Source organism: Notolepis coatsorum, assembly GCF_963971535.1.
Source record: "Notolepis coatsorum genome assembly, chromosome: 3".
Classification (NCBI taxonomy): domain Eukaryota; kingdom Metazoa; phylum Chordata; class Actinopteri; order Aulopiformes; family Paralepididae; genus Notolepis; species Notolepis coatsorum.
Genome location: NC_140167.1, coordinates 121,877,315 through 121,899,680, shown reverse-complemented (window position 1 = coordinate 121,899,680; position 22,366 = coordinate 121,877,315). Strand labels below are relative to the sequence as shown.

The following is a 22,366-nucleotide window of genomic DNA, read 5'->3' as shown; positions in this document are numbered from 1 at the left end:
CAGAGGAGCCAGGAGATTTTCATAACTCACCTTTGCTTTGTTACAGTTTTTAACAAGGATGAACTGAATATTTTGGGGTGTGACGTGACAGACTTGTTTGGAAAGCTTGACATGGCAGACACTCCAAACAGGTATAAAGGTTCACCTCAGTAAAATGCAAAATAAAATAAAATCTAAAACATGATGAGTGTGAGTCAAAATATGATTGCTCCTCGTTTTCCACATATATATTTTTCATATTATCCCCTTTTCTTCATTTGCAGTATTCCAGAGTACATAGGAGAAGCAGCCTTTAAAAACAGTTACCATAATGTTTTGGATGAGTTTGGAGCTCAAACTCCAATGGAGCGAGATGCCTTCCTGAATGAACCATTCCCCACTGGCTTCCAGTGGGCCACTTCCAGTGAGTCCTTCAAGGTTGAAGGCGGATGGGCAGAAGATGGGAAGGGAGAGACCATCTGGGACCGTTTTGGACATGATAACAATGTTTTTGACAATCAGACAGCTTGTTGTGAAGGATCAGATTAAACCGAATATATATATTTATTTATGGATATATATTTAATAGTATTTGTATATCGTTTGATATCCCTTGTATATTCTTTGTACATATTCACTGAATATCCCTTTAGTCTACTACAGCCCATAATAGTTCATTATCTCATTGGACAAGAACCTGGCGCCAGCAGACAGGCCCCTTGAGTCAAGTTCAATAGTGCCGACGAACATGTCCCAACTAGCCCCGGTTCCGCGTAGGAATACGGCTACCGAAATACGAATGGTACTATTTGTTCACCGTGCATATAAATATGGCGCAAGTAAAGTAGAACTTTCTTTTAGTCCATTAGTCCTTTACCCTCCAACCTAGTAACAGACGTGAAGCCTCACCCACGACCCACGTGTGGTGCAGTATGGCCTATTTGGCCCCAGAATAGGCATTGAGACCTCGTGTAAATTCATAGCTGAATTGTCATAGTTTGGCACTGTACCGTCGAGTGGGACGTATTTCTATTAAGTTAATAATAGTCTATTATGTATGGTGCATCGTGCGGTATTAAAGTTCTAAAGTGAGCAGCACCCCCATCGTTCCTCGCGTTATCTAGAGTCTTAACCAGGCTGGGCAGACCACGCGTGGTGCTTTCATCCGAGGAGTTCTGGGCGAGGACGAGTGGACCTGCACATTGGATTACCTACCCGGACGACTGCTGAGCCTATACGGCATGGAATATCTATTTGCTTTGGGTGCTTTGATTTGTGGAGCGGATAACAGCCAACGCCGGTGAGTGTTGGAATTACCCCCGAGAGGAGCCCAGGTGAGACGGCGCTCAACCCAGACCGAGGCCGCCTCGCTTCTCCTTCGTTGTGGACCTACAGCCTACAGCTACCGTCTACAAGAGGGCCCAAGTGTATTCATCTGTGGATCAAGATCCTGCGGGCACTGTGTTCTGTACCTGAATTCTCCCCAGGAATCGTTGGCCAGATGGGATGCAGCTGAGGGCTCTCCAAACCCCCCCCCCTACTGACTTACAACCAGCAGGACCCCTTTAGTATCCCGCTATAATCCTTAAGTACCATCGCTATAGTTCCCTAAAGAACCAGGTTGTATACTTGCTTCCTGCGTAACCAGAGATTGGACATTCAGTGTTGATTTGCCTACGAATACTCATTTGCCTTACAAGTGCATTCAAATCATAAATGTAATTAAGTGAATGTTGTATATACCTTTTGCTATATTAAACCTTCGACTGTTATATTTGTGTGGACCTGATTTCATATGTGGGAAAGTGTTCATCATACTTAGATATCGTGTACTGTATGGCCAGAAGTTAAAGTACATCAAGCGGTAGTGGTTTAATGATACCATACTTATCAATACAGTCAGGGAATTGTACCCCTCAGTTACAATTGGTCCTTCGAGCCGGAGGGTAACTAGCGTAATATTAATATAGTGTTATTAATATTGAAATGGCCTATGATGAACACTCCACGAAACGGTCCTCCTAACGTAGAACGCCTGCGGCGCAGACGACAGACACCTCAGTACTTAGAGGATTACGCTGTCAGTCAACTACCTAGCCTTCTACAGACGGTAAACGCGGTAAAAGTAGAAAGTAAAATTATGTCTGACCTTAACGACCAGGTTACCCCGACCACAGAGGCCCTAGTGGGTTCTAATGTAACTGACCAAGCTCACGGTGGGGACCAGGAGGGAACAGACATGCCTTTACCCCCCGCCAATACCGAAGAAGTAGTCCCCGACCAGCTCCGGGAGGAAGACAACCCTCCAGAGGTGGAACCCTGCACGGAACAAGATGAGGAAAGCGCAGAGGAGATAGAGCTCCAGGACTCCCCAACGAGTACAGCCAGGAGCGGCTCACCTCTACAAGCGTCTTCCCCCAGCGAGGCGGAGAGGATGCTGTCACAGGCGTTCCTCGTCAGCCTGACAGCCTCTACCGAACGCGATCGACTCCAGGGTGAACGCGATCGACTTCAGGGTGAACGTGATCGACTCCAAGCACAGCAACGGAGCGAAGAAGAGCACATACGCCTGGAGATGAGACGCCTTCAGACGGAAGAGAATATGGCAAGAGACCGGTCCGACACCCAGCACGCCGCTGACGGTGCCCAAAGAGAAGCAGAGCGCGACATCGCTCTCATCCAGCGCGAAGCCGAGCGCGACAGACTACAGGGCGAGTGCGACAGACTACAAGCGCAGCTAATGGAGCAGCTGATCACCAAGGCAACACCCTCTCCCTCCGCCAGGGGTTCAAGGGCCTCGTCGAGACAACAATCAAAGGCAGCATCCCCTAACCGACCAAGCGACCCTGAACTTGACCACCAGAGAGAGCCTATACCCCCCGCAGACCCCCTTCCCCGACCGGTCCAAGCGAGACCCAGCTACAAGGAAGGAGCAGCATACACTGCGGAGAGGCTAAATAAATGACTACAGGATCTAGAGGACCTGACAGAAGAAGAAGAGGGAGAGGAGGAGAACCAAGCCCGACGACAGCACAGTACTCCACCGGACCAGGAGGTCCAGTACAGCCCAGGCTATACCCCCGCGGCGCTGCGCTACAGACCCCCGACTCTATTCACGGGTGAGCATGACGCACGACCAGCCCCGAGGAACAGCACCTGGACCAGCGGGCCATGGTACCCTGCCGGTACCAGCCCACAGAGAGGCGCAAGAGGAGACTCGCCTAGGAGGCCTCTCTCCCAACGCTCACCGATGTGCCAGCCATCCACGGCGTCATACATTGGCACACCGACGTTTCCAGACTTCACCCATGAGAATCGAGCACAGTACACGGAGCTCCGGATGTGCTTAGAGACAATGATGGTGGATGTCGTTGACGAACGCCACAAGTATGCAATATTACTGAAGCACCTGAAAGTACCCCGAGCGCACAATATAGCGCTAGCCTATGCCACCTCTACGACCCCATACACCGCGGCTCTAGCAGCGCTGGACCAGAGATATGGATGTATATGGGATTACGCAATCCAAGAGATAAGGCATATTGACCGCCTACCCCCAACAACAGACAATCGCTCACTAGACGACCTGTCTATAAAAGTGCAGTCCCTGGTAGGGATGCTGGGAGCGCAACGAGAAAAGGGTATGCACGAGCTATACGCCAACTCTAACGTCGAGAGGATTTTAGAGAAGCTGCCGCCCGCCAGACAAGAGCGCTTTAGGCGGCAAAGAGACCACCGTGATCCTAACGGTCCCGAACCATCCCTCCTCGATTTAGCCGACTTCCTGACGAGAGAAGTCAGCAGCCTACGCTTGGATACATTCGTGCGGAGCACACCAAGCTCCAGAGAGGGACCTAGGAGGGTAAACGATGGAAGAAGATCAGTGACTGTCATGCACCAATCAGAATCAGTACCGAGCAGTAAGAACCACAGTACCCCCTCGAGAAAAGAGAAGTGGAAGATGGTGTGCCCGTACTGCGAGAAGGAACACTGGCTGTCACAATGTGACCTGTTCAAGAAGATGAATGCAGAAGAAGTGAGTCAATGGATAAAGTCCAACAGGCGCTGTTACCGATGTGCGCGCAGTCACATGGCAGCCGAGTGCCGCCTAAAGAAGAGGTGCAGTCGGTGTGACGGAGCCCACCTAGATGTCCTACATGACAGTAACAGAAGAAAGCCTGCACCTGCACCATCGAGCAGCACAAAGGCAAGTGTCATGTACATTGACCCCGCCAGCAGCAGCGGCGCCCAGGTGCTCTTAAAGGTAGTCCGTGTAACATTGAGCCACCAAGATAAAGTCATGGACACTTACGCCGTCCTTGATGACGGGTCAGAGAAGACCCTTCTCCTCGCATCCGCTGCGGCCCAGCTGGGACTGCGGGGGAGCGAGAACCAGATGACGATTCGGACAATAAGAAGAGATTTAAAGACGATAAAAGGCGAGAATGTCTCCTTCACTAGCGCAGCAAGCGGGCAGCCAGAGAGACGGTATAGGATTACAAATGCTTTCACCAGCCAAGAAATAGGACTATCACAGTACACCTACCCCATCGCCAAACTGATGGATAAATATGTGCACCTGCGTCAACTACCTATCCCGCTCATAGACGGCGCCACCCCGACCCTGCTGATAGGCTCCGACCATGCAGACCTCATAGTCCCGATAGACCGGGTCCATACAGGACCCAGAGGCTGTCCTGCAGCAGTCGAGACCCGCCTAGGATGGACACTACAAGGCCCCCTCGCTAAATCTCTCAACCGAACAGCAGCCACTAGCTGCCTCCACTCCAGAGTGACAGAAGAAGACACCACTCTCCTGCAGCATGTCGAGAGGCTATGGACACTAGAGACAATGCCCTTTAAGAACGAAAAGAAAGACATTCGTTCTAAAGAAGACATTTACGCCATAAACCTCCTCGAGCAAGGGACAAAGAGAGTCACAGTCAGCGGAGTGATGAGATACGCAACTCCACTCCTGAGGCGAGAGGGAATGCCCACCTTTCACGCCACGAAAGAAGCTACGGAGCGGTATCTATTGAACACAGAGCGGCGCCTAGCCAAAGACCCCGCTCAAGAGAGTGTGTACCGCGCTGAGATTGAGAAGCTAATCACAGCGAGACACGTAATGAAGATTGACATTAAAGAGGCCGATCAGACGACCGAATCATGGTACGTGCCGCACCACAAGGTCCACCACAACGGCAAGGATCGCATTGTGTTTAACTGCAGCTACCAGATCGGATCCCAGAATCTGAATAAAGAGCTCTTGCCCGGCCCCACACTCGGCCCCTCTCTACTAGGCGTGCTACTACGCTTCCGCCAGGACAAGGTGGCTATCAGCGGGGATATCAAAGGGATGTTCCTGCAGGTGAGACTAGTGGAGGAGGATAAGCCCCTACTGCGGTTCCTATGGAGAGAGAGGATCGGAGATGAGCACCCAGCCATCTACCAATGGGAAGTCCTCCCCTTCGGAACCACATGCAGCCCGTGCTGTGCTACATTTGCACTGCAGAAACACGTCGCAGAGGACCCAGCAGCAGATGAAGAGGTCCGACACAGTGTGAAGAACAGTTTCTACGTGGACAACTGTTTACAAAGCGTTTCGACCCAAGAAGAAGCCGAGGCTCTCCTACTCAAGCTATGCGCCTCCCTGATCAAAGGCGGCTTTGATCTCAGGCAGTGGGCCAGCAGCGACCCGCAAGTATTGCGCAGCCTCTCCCCCGCGGACAAGGCAGCCAGTAGCGAGACCTGGATGGCGACCATCCCAGGAGAAGCCCAAGAAATGACACTAGGACTAGTCTGGCGCTTCAAAACAGACTCGCTCCACTATAGACACAAACCCCTGACCACGGAGCAGGGAAGGTCGACGGCGATACCGACCACCAGACGGAGTGTGTACAGAACACTCGCCAGACAATATGACCCGTTGGGATGTATTCCACCTTACACCACCAGGGCAAAGATGATTGTACGAGCACTATGGGACAAGGACCAGGGCTGGGACGACCCAATACCCGCACACCTTGCCTCCACATGGAGAGAGTGGGAGACGGAACTCCGCTCACTCCCAGGCGTCAACATACGCCGCAGCTACTTCCCACCCACAGTGAGGCCAGAGACATGCAAGATGGATCTACACGTCTTCAGCGACGCCTCCGAAGTAGCCTATGGATCTGTGGCCTACTTGCGTGCCCAAGAGAAGGGAGGAGAGATACACACCGCTTTCATCCTGGCTCGCTCAAGAATAGCCCCACGAAAGCAACAATCTATCCCGCGTCTAGAGCTCTGCGCAGCCCTAGCAGGAGCGCATCTAGCCACGTTAATCCAACGTGAACTCACCATCCCGGTGCAAAGAACAATCTTGTGGTCAGACTCTACGACAGTACTCACATGGATCAAGTCTGATTCATGCAGATACAAGGTCTTCGTGGGAGTCAGAGTCACAGAGATTCAAGAGTTAACAGAAGCAGCAAGCTGGCGGTATGTGGACACCAAACACAACCCAGCTGACGTCATCACCCGGGGAATGTCCCTAGATGACCTCACCCGTCACAACATCTACAGTGACGGACCAGAGTTCCTCAAGCTCCCGGAAGAAGAGTGGCCTACGCCCACCCCACGGGAGGCGAGTAAAGAGGAGGCTGAAAACAAGAAACCTATGTTCTGTGGATTGAGCACAGTCGCCTCCACAGACCCCAACATAGATGATTGCCTCACCTTACAGAGTGCGCAGCTAAAGACATTCCTGTGGCACCACCCAGAGATTCAGCCCACCACTGACATTTCAGCAGCTGACTACGAAGAAGCAGAACTTCTTCTACTACAACGAGCCCAGAGAGACTCGTTCCCCGATGAGCTAGACTGTCTACAGGGAGGAAAGCCCGTCCCATCAGACAGCAGACTGCTCCACCTGGCACCCGAGAGTGACGTCCATAATCTCATCAGAGTGGGTGGTCGTCTGCGGAGAGCCCCCGACCTACCGGATGACGTTAAGTACCCGATAGTCTTGAACAGCCGACACAAGGTCACAGAGCTGATCATAAAGAAATACGACGAGGATGTGCACCACGCAGGAGCAGAGAGAGTCTCCACGGAGATCAGACGTCGCTATTGGATACTTCAAGGGAGAGAAGCAGTGCGACGCTTCCAGCGAACCTGTCTAGACTGCCGAAAGTGGCGCGCGCAGCCCAGCATACCCCGGATGGCTGACCTACCTCCCTGTCGCCTCCGACTCGGCGACAAGCCCTTTCACGCCACAGGCATGGACTGTTTTGGCCCGTTGTATATAAAGAAAGGAAGAGGAACCGAGAAGCGGTGGGGTATTGTATTCAAATGCATGACCACCAGAGCGATACATATCGAACTCCTTCCAACCATGAGCACAGACTCATTCCTTATGGCCTTCCGAAGATTCACATCGCGGAAAGGAAAACCGTCTACATTGTTGTCTGATCACGGGACAAACTTCAAAGGCGGAGAAAGAGAGCTGAGAGAGAGCTTCCAAGCTATGGGCCCTGTACGCCGTGCTTGGGGCCCAGACTGTGGCGGAAGAAGTCCTAATGACAGTCCTCACGGAGATCGAGGGAGTATTGAACTCCAAGCCCCTCGGTTACGTCTCAAGTGATGTAGCAGATGTCGACCCAGTCACCCCCAACACACTCTTGATGGGGCGGCTGGACCCCGCGCTACCCCAGACAATGTACAGGCCTGAAGAAGCGAACGGCCGAAGAATGTGGAGGTACAGTCAAGTACTGGCTGACAAGTTTTGGAATAGCTTCCTACTCCACTATCTACCGTCTCTACAGACCCGCCAGAAGTGGGTAAAAGAGAGAGACAATTTGACAGAAGGAACAGTCGTCATGATTATCGACCAGTCACTACCCAGAGCTATGTGGCCGGCTGGCCGCGTAAGCAAAGTGATCACAGGTGCCGATGGCAAGGTCCGAGCAGCTGAAGTGCTCGTCCAAGGGCGGACTTACACACGACCCGTGGCGAGGCTAATAGGACTGCCAAGACTCCCAGACACTATCGATGACGACCATGACCCCACGACTTTGTGAGTGACCCTTACAGCGGACCTTGAGTGGTAGACAGTGCGGTTAATCTGTCTCTGCTTAGCTAATTAGGTGGGACTAATTAGGGGGCGGCTGTTGTGAAGGATCAGATTAAACCGAATATATATATTTATTTATGGATATATATTTAATAGTATTTGTATATCGTTTGATATCCCTTGTATATTCTTTGTACATATACACTGAATATCCCTTTAGTCTACTACAGCCCATAATAGTTCATTCTCTCATTGGACAAGAACCTGGCGCCAGCAGACAGGTCCCTTGAGTCAAGTTCAATAGTGCCGACGAACATGTCCCAACTAGCCCCGGTTCCGCGTAGGAATACGGCTACCGAAATACGAATGGTACTATTTGTTCACCGTGCATATAAATATGGCGCAAGTAAAGTAGAACTTTCTTTTAGTCCATTAGTCCTTTACCCTCCAACCTAGTAACAGACGTGAAGCCTCACCCACGACCCACGTGTGGTGCAGTATGGCCTATTTGGCCCCAGAATAGGCATTGAGACCTCGTGTAAATTCATAGCTGAATTGTCATAGTTTGTCACTGTACCGTCGAGTGGGACGTATTTCTATTAAGTTAATACTAGTCTATTATGTATGGTGCATCGTGCGGTATTAAAGTTCTAAAGTGAGCAGCACCCCCATCGTTCCTCGCGTTATCTAGAGTCTTAACCAGGCTGGGCAGACCACGCGTGGTGCTTTCATCCGAGGAGTTCTGGGCGAGGACGAGTGGACCTGCACATTGGATTACCTACCCGGACGACTGCTGAGCCTATACGGCATGGAATATCTATTTGCTTTGGGTGCTTTGATTTGTGGAGCGGATAACAGCCAACGCCGGTGAGTGTTGGAATTACCCCCGAGAGGAGCCCAGGTGAGACGGCGCTCAACCCAGACCGAGGCCGCCTCGCTTCTCCTTCGTTGTGGACCTACAGCCTACAGCTACCATCTACAAGAGGGCCCAAGTGTATTCATCTGTGGATCAAGATCCTGCGGGCACTGTGTTCTGTACCTGAATTCTCCCCAGGAATCGTTGGCCAGATGGGATGCAGCTGAAGGCTCTCCAAACCCCCCCCCCCCCCCCTACTGACTTACAACCAGCAGGACCCCTTTAGTATCCCGCTATAATCCTTAAGTACCATCGCTATAGTTCCCTAAAGAACCAGGTTGTATACTTGCTTCCTGCGTAACCAGAGATTGGACATTCAGTGTTGATTTGCCTACGAATACTCATTTGCCTTACAAGTGCATTCAAATCATAAATGTAATTAAGTGAATGTTGTATATACATTTTGCTATATTAAACCTTCGACTGTTATATTTGTGTGGACCTGATTTCATATGTGGGAAAGTGTTCATCATACTTAGATATCGTGTACTGTATGGCCAGAAGTTAAAGTACATCAAGCGGTAGTGGTTTAATGATACCATACTTATCAATACAGTCAGGGAATTGTACCCCTCAGTTACACAGCTGATCTGGCTTGTGACAGCTACAACAAGGTTGACTACGATGTCTACCTACTCCGAGGGTTCCTGGTCAACACCTACCAATTCTCCATCTCCTGGGCCCGCATTTTCCCCTCTGGCCACCAGGGGAGCCACTCTGAGAAAGGGGCTCTCTACTATGATAAACTAATAAATACTCTCATTGGGTCTGGCATAGAACCTGTTGTAACCCTGCACCACTGGGATCTGCCCCAGGCACTCCAAGACTATGGTGGATGGACCAATGCTTCCATCATCGAGGCCTTCAAGCGCTATGCTGACTTCTGCTTCTCCAGGTTTGGAGATAGGATCAAGACCTGGAACACTTTCAATAGCCCCTGGGTGGTAAGCCATGCTGGGTATAGAACTGGAGAGCACCCCCCTGGAGTTAAAGACTACGTGGTTGCTTCCTACCAGGTGCGAGTTATCTCACAACAATATGCAGTTTAATTGTCAGCCTTCTTCCATTAGCTAACCATTTGTTTACCTTTCTAGGTCACTCATAACATACTGAAATCCCATGCTGAGGCCTGGCATGTCTACGATCATATTTACAGGAAGACACAGGGTGGAAAAGTGGGCATTGCCCTGAACTCAGACTGGGCAGAGCCCATGAATCCCTCCAGGCCTGAAGATGTGGCAGCTGCAGACCGCTACCTGCAGTTTATGCTGGGCTGGTTTGCCCATCCCATATTTGTAGATGGGGACTATCCTGTATCACTCAAGCATCAGATTGAACAGAAAATAAATGACTGTCCTCTCGCTGAGCCCGCCAGACTTCCAGTCTTCACTGCAGAAGAGAGCCAGAAGATACGTGGAACGGCTGATTTCTTGGGGTTGAACCACTATACTTCCCGTCTGGTCAACAGCAGTGATGGTGGTTGTGTTCCTGGCCCACAGGGAGTGGGTGACTTCCAGGCACATGTGGACCCTTCCTGGTCTTCCACGGCATCTGATTGGATTCACTCTGCACCATGGGGCCTAAGAAGGCTCCTCAACTACATTTCTGCAGAATATCTTAATGTTACCAAGGTACCTGTCTACATAACTGGGAATGGAATGCCCACTGGATATAGTGGGGACACTCTCAATGACACCAGTCAAATAGAGTACATGAGAAGCTACATCAATGAAGCACTGAAAGGTAAGGGTCTAGCATTACTATCATGACAAACCACACTCATAAATAGTTTTTAAAAGATCATTAAGAAAAACGTTTATAAATTAAGTGTTTCGAAGGTAACACTTTCTAGGAATCCATGTTTATAATGCATTATAATTAAGATTATAACACATTAGTTGTGCTTTCTCACAATGGTATAATGTTTTATAACAATACTCATTGTAGGGCGGCTGAGTGGCACAGTGGGCAAGGCGCTCGCCACTAACGCAGGATACGCTGGTATCGAGCCCAGCTCTTGGCGTTGCTACCGGCTTGGCCGGCCGTCATACTAACACAATTGGCAGTGTTAGAGGGTGGGAAAGCTGGTGGGTGGGGATTGGACGTTGTGGACAGCGACTCCTACAGGTCGGTTGGGTGACGCCGGTGCGGCGGAAACAAGAAGTATCGGGGCAGCGTGAGCCTCCCACGCGTTACTCCTCGCCACTGAGAGTTCGAGCTGCTGCGGTGAAAAGATGCGACAGGCTGCCTCCTCGTGTACCGGAGGAGACACGTGATGCAAGGCTTCTATCCTCACTACAGCCGACCAGTGGGAGGCATAGTCTAGCAACGTTCAAGACAGGGGAGGGAAGAATTGGAAATATACAAAATTGGGATGGGAGAAAAAATATATAGAAAATGGGGAGAAAAAGTGGATACAAATAAAAATAAAAATACTCATTGTAAAGCTTTTTCATAATAACTTAACATCATGTATTATAACACTTTATTGTTACAGGCATAGTGTAGTATAATACCCTATAGGTGTAAAACATTTGTCTTCTTCTCCGCGCTGTTGTTGGTGAAGTTGGCCAATCAGCAATGCCGGATCTCATCATAACTTTCAATGAATTATATTGTTGATAAATCTAACCCTAATCTTAACCTCAGTAAAGACACCACACCCCATCCTAACCTAAAATAGAGATAATATAATAAGATAATTTGTGATCATCGATTTTAAAAGTTTTCCCCAACAAGGGCGAGGGAAGAAAATACACATAAAACATTATGAACATTGTTGACAAAGAGCAACACAGCTGTCATAATTAATTATAATAATTTATAATTATTATTATAGCTACCATGTTTTATGATCACAAGATACTACTACAAGTGAGTAATGAATGTCTTTGGTCACTTCAGTTGCTTTTAATCATATTATAGTGTATAATTTCAATGACTATAATGTAACATGATAGTTGTGTTGATCATTACCTAAAACGTACATAATGTTTTATGCCTATGAGTATTATTATACACTATGGTCTTCACGTGGTATAAAGTGTTGTGTTTAATGATGTTAGAAGTGAGTATGAAAAGGCTTCAGAACATATTATGAGTATGGTTATTATCCACGTCTATGAATGATTATGGTACTTAAAATGCATTATGACTGCATTATAGTGTGTTTATAGGTATGACTATAATGCAACATGGGCTTCATAGAAAGCATTATTCTTTTGAATTGTCTTTTTAGCAATACGTTTGGATGGAGTCGATGTGCAGCGTTTCACAGTGTAATCGCTCATGGATGGTTTCGAGGGTCCACAAGGCTACAGTGAAAGGTTTGGACTTCACTATGTCAACTTTGAAGATAGTGACAGAGCAAGAACGCCAAAGCAGTCAGCATATTTCTACTCACAGGTTATCAAGAGTAATGGTTTTGGTTCTAAAAAAGATGTTGGCCATAAGGGGTTGGAGTTCCATGTGACCAGGAGGCAATCTGTGTTGCCACCTTCAGAAGTTCCATCCAAATCCAAGGTTGTCTGGGAGAAGTTCTCACACCAAACCCGTTTCCAGAGGAAACTCTACCACTATGGTACTTTCCCTCAAGGTTTCCTTTGGGGAGTGGCATCCTCTGCTTACCAGATTGAAGGAGGCTGGAATGCTGATGGGAAAGGACCCAGTGTCTGGGACACATTTACCCACATGCCTGGCAGTATTCCTGGTAGTGCCGATGGAGATGTAGCCTGTGACAGTTACTACAGACTGGAAGAAGACCTGTACATGCTTCGGGCCCTGAAGGTGAAGTCCTACAGATTCTCTCTGTCCTGGTCCAGGATCTTTCCTGATGGTCAACATACTTCCCTGAATCAAAAAGGGGTGGACTATTATAACAGGCTCATTGATGGTCTTAGGGCCTATAACATCACCCCCATGGTGACACTCTACCACTGGGACCTGCCACAAGTTTTGCAAAACCTCAATGGCTGGGACAATGCTAATATGATAGACATTTTCAATGACTTCTGTGACTTCTGCTTTGCCACCTTTGGGGACAGAGTGAAATTTTGGTTGACCTTCAACCAGCCTCATACAATCGCGTGGTCAGGATATGGACTGGGAGAAATCCCACCAAATGTAAAGAAGCCAGGTGCTGCACCATACAGAGTTGCCCACACCCTTCTGAAAGCACACACCAGGGTCTACCACACTTACGATGAGAAGTATCGTAATTCCCAGGGTGGTCTGGTGTCCATTGCCCTCTGCGCCAACTGGGTTGAGCCCAAAGACATCAACACCCCCCGGGAAGTGGTGGCTGCCGACCGCGCGATGCAGTTTGAACTTGGCTGGTTTGCGCACCCCATTTTTAAGAACGGAGACTATCCCGATGCAATGAAGTGGCAAGTGGGAAACAAGAGCGAACTGCAAGGTCTTTCAGAGTCGAGACTCCCTTCCTTCACTGAAGAGGAGAAGGCCCACATCAGGGGAACTGCTGACGTATTCTGCATAAACCATTACACCACAACGGTGGTGGGCCATGCAACCAAAAGGCTTTCTCCTCAATCTTATGACTATGATCGGGACTTGTCGGAAGCAGAGGATGGCGATTCACCAGCCACTGCCATTAGGAACCAGAGAGCTGTTGCATGGGGCTTGAGAAGGCTGCTCATCTGGGCCAAGGAGGAGTATGGAGATCCAGAGATTTACATTACTGAGAATGGAGTAGCTACAGACACAAAGACCACTTTGGATGACTCTGCCAGAGTATTCTTCTACAAAACCTACATTGATGAGGCTCTGAAAGGTAAGGGATCCTGACAATTGTTCTTCATAAACACATTGAGTGATGAAACATTCTTTTGGACAATCTAGGTAGACACTGACATAGCCATGACCCGTTTCCACATTCTTTTAATTCAAACTAGTCTCCATTTTATTACTTCAATGCATGTGAAATATAATTAATGTACTGTATAAGGATAATTACTTGTGTTTCCATAGCGTATGAACTGGATGGTGTGAAGGTGAGAGGATACACAGCAGCATCTCTCATGGACTCTTACGAGTGGCTCAACGGCTACACGGTAGGGTTTGGGCTCCACCATGTGGACTTCACGAACCCAAACCGCCCCAGGACACCCAAATACTCGGCTCTCTACTACTACCAAGTCATGAATGACAATGGCTTCCCCAGACCTGATGATGAGATGTTTCTTTATGGACACTTCCGCAAGGACTTCATCTGGAGTACAGCGACAGCTTCATACCAGGTGACTGTTCAGATACCCTTTTGGACGTTTAAACTTTAATGCTAATGGGATACTATTAAGTCATGTTAATTGGCGATGTGTGATTTAAAGTAATACAGTTTTCAATAATGATGAAATGCATGACCGTGAATATAAGTAGTATTTTGTATTCTTTACCTGGGTGTCTTACTGGAAAACCAATAGTTCCTGTGTTATTTAATATCAGCTATTACCATCTCACCTTTTACAGATTGAGGGTGGCTGGAGACAAGACGGAAAGGGTCTCAGTATCTGGGACAAGTTTGCCCACACTCCCCTCCGTGTGTTCAATGATGACACAGGGGATACAGCCTGTGATAGTTACAACAAGGTAGAGGAAGATGTAGCCATCCTGAAGAGGCTTAAAGTGACCCACTACCGTTTCTCCATATCCTGGCCCAGGGTTCTGCCCGACGGTACCACTAAGCACGTCAACGAGGCTGGCCTCAGTTATTACCACAGACTGGTGGATGCGCTGCTCGCCGCCGATATTCAACCTCATGTACGTTTGGCTGCTGTGAATATTAAGATATTCATATGTATATATGAATTGAAGTTGTTCCACTATTCATTGTCTATGGAGAGTCTTGTTTCTTTGGTGTTCAGTTTAAGGAGGGACTTGTTCATTATTCACAAATTGAAACTGAGCTATACAATATTATAGAAATATCATATGTGGATTATATTTTAGGGTGGGGTTTCCCTTTGAGTGCCTTTAAGTGTCACACCTTTATATATTTAGGGTGAGAAACGCCACCCTTCACGTTTCAATTTGTGAACAAGTCCCTCCTAAAACTAATATACGGTAATACAATAGAATAGAAATACTTTAATCATCCCGAGGGAAATTTGGCACTACAAATCGCTCACAGTAAACATTTAGGTAGACAGAACAAAGTCACAAATAAGAATAACAGAAATAATTGCCTAAGAATAAAGAGTAAAATAAGCCTAAGAATAAGATAATAATAATAAAGTACGGTCCGGGATTCACATTTCGTATGTTATGTATACATTCTAGTATAAAATATACAGTAAAAATATACAGAAGTCTACAGTAAGTGTACAGTAAGTGTAATATTGAACAATGTTGTTAAACACCAGAGAAACTCTCCATAGACAGTGAATAGTGGAAGAACTTATAAGACACTATACAGTACCCATGGTGATTTTAGTGGGATATGGGTACATTTTCTAATTCAGAGCTAGCTACATTTAGATAACTCACTAACTCATCGTCAATGGATCAACTCCGAAATGTCATCATGGGACATCACAAATTCATGATTTGATGCTCTGATTTCCAGCTTAGGGAGACATTTTGTCTACATGTATGTTCATAGATATTGACTTAACTCAATGTCCAAGATCACTGGAATATCACAATGTGCATTCTGTTTTAGGGTGGATTTTCCCTTCAATGTTCAACGTAGGCTACATGAATTAAAGTCCAATAATGTTTTCTATGTCCTTCTACTTATCTTAGGTTACTCTTTACCACTGGGACCTTCCGCAGACTCTCCAGGATGTTGGGGGTGGGAGAATGACACCATCGTTGACAGATTTCGGGATTATGCCAATTTCATTTTTAGCCGCTTCGGCGACAAAGTGAAATTCTGGATCACCATCAACGAGCCCTACAATGTAGCCAATGTGGGCCATGGCTATGGAGCAGCAGCGCCAGGTACTATCTTGAAGAGTCGAATATCATCGAAACAGTATTGTACTACTTTGAGTCTATATTTACATTTTGGATTTGATTTGAAAACAAAGGTACTGTGGCTTTTTTGCACAGCTACTGGATTCTTTTTCAGAGGACAGTTACTGGTTGCACTAGTTTTCAAATAATAGTAATTCCACCTTAAAGGGGAATGACACCCATTTTAAGAATTGTTATATGTTCTTCTTGTGCCCCAGGACAGTTCAGTGAGCACCACTCCTAAAGCTAGAAATCAGAGAGAGAACCATCCATTTGTTGATGTAACTGGGATGTATCATCTGGGGCTGCTCCATAGACAATGAATGGGACTCTGACTGTACAGGACCATAAGATGTTTGTATGAGCTCTTACACCCAAACAAGGTTTATATTCTAGCATTGCTAGAAGGCATGACAACTCACACAAACATGTTATGGCCCCATAAAGTCAGAGCCGCATTTATTGTCTATGGCGCAACCCCCAGACTTTACATCTCAGTTTGAAAGGATCAGAGAGGGTTCCTGTCCTGGAATTCCTAAATGGTTGGCATTCCCCTTTAATCAACAGTGTTATAATTATTTTTCTAACTAAAGCATCCCTCTATGTACTATATGTTTTAATGATTTAATGATTATAACTCTTATTTCAGGGATAAGCTTCAGACCAGGCACTCTGCCCTACATTGTGGGTCACAACCTACTCAAGGCCCACGCTGAAGCCTGGCACGTTTACAACGACACGTACCGTGCCACACAGAACGGCATCATCTCTATCACCATCAACTCCGACTGGTCAGAGCCAAGAAATCCGTACAAGCAGGAGGACATTGATGCGGCAAGACGTGTGGTACAGGTATGGGCCGCTATCATATACTGTATACTGTATACTGTAAATCTAAGGGACTCCCCTATTTGTGTTGTGTAATGTTGGGGTAACCATGAACATGTGAGAAAGCTTTTTCTTCTGTGGGTAATGTTTACAAAACTAAACATATAACTAATAACTAAAATAAAAACAATCTATATAGGCCTACAGCAATTATATAGATATTCTATCATAACAAATTAAATATATAAGTTTATTACCATCATCTGCCATGATCTCCCCTGTCATGATTTTCCCTGTTATGAAACGTAAAGAAAATTAGGATATTTCCCAAATTCCCACTCGTAATTACGACTTCCAGGGGCCGTTCATGTGCTGGTAACTCGTAAGTCGTAAATACAGTAAATATGAGGAGCGAGGAGCACTTGAATGCACGATAAATGTAACCAATTATTAAAGGGTGAGTTTTTAATTTTGGACCCCTAGCCCTATTTCCTATTTACCATGCTGGTTCATACTGGATACCTGGACCCCTGGCTAGTTAGACCAATGCAAAAGCAATGGGGCCATGCTCCAGTCTCTACAAGCCATGAAATAAACGCTGAAATCTATTTTGCATGCACTGTGGAGTAGGTATTAGTGTTTATTCCAGGGCTTGTACAGACTGGAGTGTGGCCACCTTGACTTTGCATTGGTTTTGTGGCTATTGAGCTGGAGCTGCGGGTATGTATCCTAGATGAAGAACAGCATGGATTGTGCTGAGAAAAGACTAGTAGCCATTGACAATAAGTAGGAAATAGGGCTAGGGGTCAACATTTCTGAAATTACCCTTTAAAGTAACTGTCCTCACATTATCAGGCATGGCACACGTAGTTGAAGTCCCTAAAAGTTTACTTTTAGTCTATGTATTGTGTGTGAGCCCCTACTGTCCTTTTGTCATGTGTGTCAGAATGTACTGTGGAAAAACTGTGAGTTGTTGTATCTCTGCAACAGATACATCTCTGTGCCTTCTTTGTATTGGTTGAACATGTTTTTCTTCTTGTGTTTCTCTTGTGGTGCAGTTCTATATTGGCTGGTTTGCCCACCCTGTATACAATGGCGACTACAGCAATGTGATGAAGACTATCATCTGTGAGAGAAGCTTAGCTGCTGGCCTTCCAAGATCTAGGTAAAGAGAATATTACATTACATTTACATTTAGTCATTTAGCTGACGCTTTTATCCAAAGCGACTTACAAGTTCTGTACGACAAGTCATCAGGAAGGGCACAACTCTATCAGCTGAGTAACAATGTTCATCAAAGTGTTGCGTGTTACAGTGTAGGTTAGTTTATTAGGACAAGTGCATGACAGTAAGGTTAGTTAGGGTTAGTTTATATATATTTTTTTTCCATTATTTCAGATAATGGTTGAAGAAGTGCGTCTTTAGTCGACGGCGAAAGATTGGACGGGATTCGGCTGTCCTAACTGGGGTGGGTAGTTCATTCCACCATTATGGGGCAAGGACTGAGAATAGGTGGCTTCTCTTTGATGACCCTCCCGGAGCTTGGATAGGAGTAGGTCTGAGGCGGCCAGAAGATGCAGAGCGTAGGGGTCTTGAGGGTGTGTAGTTAGAGACCATTGACCGGAGGTAGGCGGGAGCAGTTCCCTTTGCCGCACGGTATGCTAGGTCGAGGGCCTTGAAGCGGATACGTGCAGCAATGGGGAGCCAGTGCAGGTCCCTAAGAAGTGAGGTGACATGGGCCGACTTCGGTAGGTTTGAGATCAGGCGGGCCGCTGCGTTTTGAACGAATATAGCACTATTGAGAATAATGTCCTATGAAGAAAAGGGCAGTGATTAAAAAAAAGATATTCTTGACAATAGATGACTTTAGAAAAATGTATGCACATCAGTTCTCAGCCTCCAAAGAGTAGAATGTCATCACTATGTATTTTGGCTGAAAACAGCTGCATAAAAAAAATATCTGCTTCTCTCCAGGCTTCCTGAGTTCAGCCCTGAAGAGATCAAAAGGATCAAAGGCACCTATGATTACTTTGGCTTCAACCATTACACGACCGTCTTGGCATTCCCAGTTGACTATGGAAACCTGCAGCACTATGACGCCGATAGGTGAGCATGCAATCCCTAACCAAACATGGAGAATAACGAGGAGAGGCCTAACAAGGAATAACAAGAGGCCTTGCACGGAATGTTTGTGTAGTTCTCTTTCATCCAGCATGGCTGCCTGTAACCACTGGTATGAAATTGCCTAATTTCAGTGCAGTGGTAGAGTAGGTAAAACACTGGAAAAGCGCAATATTACTGTTCCACTACGACTTGTTTATAAGATCCAGTAATTAGACACCAATTTTTTTTGATATATTTCTCAAATATCAACACATACAGTAGCAACCATTGTTAGTACATAGCAACCATTGTCTCCACCAACATGGAGGAAGATGTTACATTAAGCATTCTGTGAAAGTCTATGTGTGTGAATGTCTATTAAACTCATATTAATACAGCACTGAGAACATTGCCTAAAACTGGTAGTAGTTATAATGTCTAATCTGCCCTTACATTTGAGATATTCAGGCGAAAAGCTCAGGGTAAATTTTATTGGAAACATCATTTCATAGCCCAGTTTACTTGATACCAGAGGATTGTAAATATTAAGGTGATGATCGTCTTCATTAATTATTAGCTATTTATTTGATAGAAAACCCTTGTGTTAAAGGGGCACTTCACTGAAAAACAATGTGATTTATTTGACACATATTTTCACATATCGAAAAAAGCTTTAAAACACACATTAATTGAGTTATTTAGAGTGAATGAGTTTGAAGAGGTCTGCCAGTGGTGTCAACACTGAATCCCTGTGTTGTTTTAATTACAGCTGAATTAAATTACTGGTATGTGGATGAAAAAATAGCAATCTCCCTATTGTTACTATTTCATCCACATGATTTCATTGAGCTGTCACAGCACAAGGATTCAGTGTCCTCCAATGACATCAGTGGAGGACATATTCAAACTCATTAACTCTCATTATTACATGGCGTTTTAACATTCGCCAAAATGCTTGATTGTGATTGGTCAATAGCACTCCGTTGCCCCTAGCAGCGGTCAATTATTTCTCAATAATTCACCGCTGCTAGGGGCAACGCGCAATAATGACCGCTGCTAGGGGCAACAGAGAGCTATTGACCAATCACAATCAAGCATTTTGATTGCAGTCACGAAAGCTAAGCTTTACCATATGCACAGCTGCACTACATCAGGTGCAATCAAGTCCACACACCTGCCAATGACAGAGGAGCAACAGAACAACTGCGTCTGCATTTGATCTCGTCTTGTCGATGGTGTAAAATGAATTACGTATATTGTTAGTAAGTTAGCCCTGTAATAAGCGGGATAATGTACCTTAACTGCGTTTAGAACACCTCGGCACGGCGCCTCTGTGTTCCAGAACGCAGTCTCTCTAAATTATTTTGCGACAATGACCTCGTAGCTATACATTATCGCTTACATAACTGTCAAACTAAATACATTTGTGCAAAAAAGAAAAAAACTATATGTCTCCAAACAGGAACAAGATGGCTGCTGAGTGAGTAAGCTGGGTCTGAGCTCATGTCTGTTTGACTCTTTCATTATTTAAACTGTAGCTTAATGACTTCTTAAACCATTACATCTACTACATCTATAGACAAGACTTGTGGCTTTAAAACCACTACAATTTAGCAACTCTGCTTGGCTAAACGACTGATTGTACTACCAACTCTAAAGCCAAGGAATCAAACAATGGATGAAGACACAATGAGAGCCTTATCTCAATCCATCGTCCAACAGATAATAACTGATATGATGGTCTTCTTGGATGCTAAGCTGGAACCTATTATTTGTACTTTGAACGGCATTCAGAACTCTGTATCCACACTAGCAGACCATGTGCAGCAAATGGAGCACCGTGTTGGAGCCAGTCAAAAGCAACAGCCAAGAAAGCCTTTTTGTTCAAAGCCCCTTCTGATTGGAATAACTTACCTGCAAATACTCGTTCCATCTCATCTTTTTATTTATTTAAAAATGTGCTGTCTTCTTACTTTCAAAGTACATGTACATGTTTTTAGTTTATCATTTTTAGTTTATCATTTATATACTGCATACTATCATGACTTTCATTACTTATCTCGTACGAAGTAACGATCCATTCCTATCCTTGCTTGATTTGTGTTTTGTTTGTCCTGTTTATTTTGTGATCTTGTATGTTGGTTTACTTATTTTGTAATGTCATTTCTCAGTTGATTTTGTTGTTGTAGACTGTTTCGATGTCCAATGTTTTTTTTCTCCAATGTACATACATTGTATTGTGTTAGGAGCCCATCGAAAACGAGATGCTACATCTCAAGAGGTTATTCGGAATAAAGAATTTCAATATAAAACTGTTCAGAGTTTGTGAGATTATGTGGGAAAGTAGAAGGTCCTGCACACTGTTTTAAGCTTGCAAAATAGAACTGAATGTATTTATTATGTTCAGAGAACCTTTGATCCCTCAAACGGGATTGAGGCTGTTGTCTGAACATGATATATAAAGTCAGTGTGCAGGACCTTCTCCTTTTGCTCAAGTGACCTCTCTCTGACACACCTGTTACCCAAGTCTTTTGTGTGCAGAAGTATTTATCTCATTGTGAGATTATGTGCAAAATACATCATTGTATTTCAGTGAAGTGCCCTTTAATTAGTAAGGCCATCATATTACATGTTTTTATTACATCTTCAACAGGGGTGCAGGAACAATTGCTGATCGCACCTGGCTTGACTCAGGCTCCTCCTGGCTTAAGGTGTCTCCATTTGGGTTCAGACGGATTCTGAAGTTCATTAAGGAAGAGTATGGAAACCCACCCATTATCATCACAGAGAACGGGGTCTCAGAGAGAGGGCCTATAGATATCAATGATGAACACAGGAGCCACTACTACAACAACTACATCAACCAAGTGCTTAAAGGTATCAAATCATTCCCCTCAGTTTGTTTGAAATTTTAGCGATGGAAAACGGTCCCCTCCATATTTACTGTCACTTTTGGTAAAGATAAACCAAAAATGGTGTGAAACGTGTGCTAGACAACTTTTATTATCAAAAATGTGTATGGCACAATTACTGTCAACTTTTGTTTTACAAAGCTATCTTCAATGTAAGTGTTTACCGGTACTTCAAGCATGGTCAGAATCTTAAAGGAACATGTCAACATTTTGGGACCCTGGAGTTAGACTTTGGAGTGTATTTCGTGACTGTTGGGAACTAGGCTACACTGGCACACCTACTTCCAGTGAATGACGCTAAGCTAGGCTAATGGTGCGGTTGTTCCCTAAGCCTAGTAATGCATGCACAGAGAAGAAAAGGGTATGTATCTGCTTGTCTAACTCCAGGGTAGATAAGCTAATTTCCCCAAAAGTTGGCGTGTTCCTTTAAGACTCATGGTAATAATTCCTCTTGGTAAGCTGTCAAGTCTTACATTAATGATTCATGAATGCATCTCAATGGGTTTTCAGGTATGGATCAAAGGTTTGGCTATTATTGACTCTCCAAATTGTGTGGACTGCGTGGTTCATTATATTATGGCAAGCTATTCAGATTTGGAGAGA

General features: G+C 45.7%; 1 pseudogene across 1 annotated transcript in view; it reads left to right on the top strand.

Annotated features, from left to right (window-relative positions):
- LOC311225985 (lactase/phlorizin hydrolase-like) overlaps positions 1-21,766 on the top strand; it is a 98,221-nt pseudogene extending 76,455 nt beyond the window's left edge. Inside the window, exons 14-20 of the transcript in view lie at positions 13,935-14,203; positions 14,433-14,723; positions 15,708-15,905; positions 16,570-16,772; positions 17,807-17,913; positions 18,723-18,854; positions 21,505-21,766. The product of the transcript in view is annotated as a lactase/phlorizin hydrolase-like (transcript). The remainder of the gene's footprint in view (positions 1-13,934; positions 14,204-14,432; positions 14,724-15,707; positions 15,906-16,569; positions 16,773-17,806; positions 17,914-18,722; positions 18,855-21,504) is intronic.
- Positions 21,767-22,366: the final 600 nt, after the last annotated feature.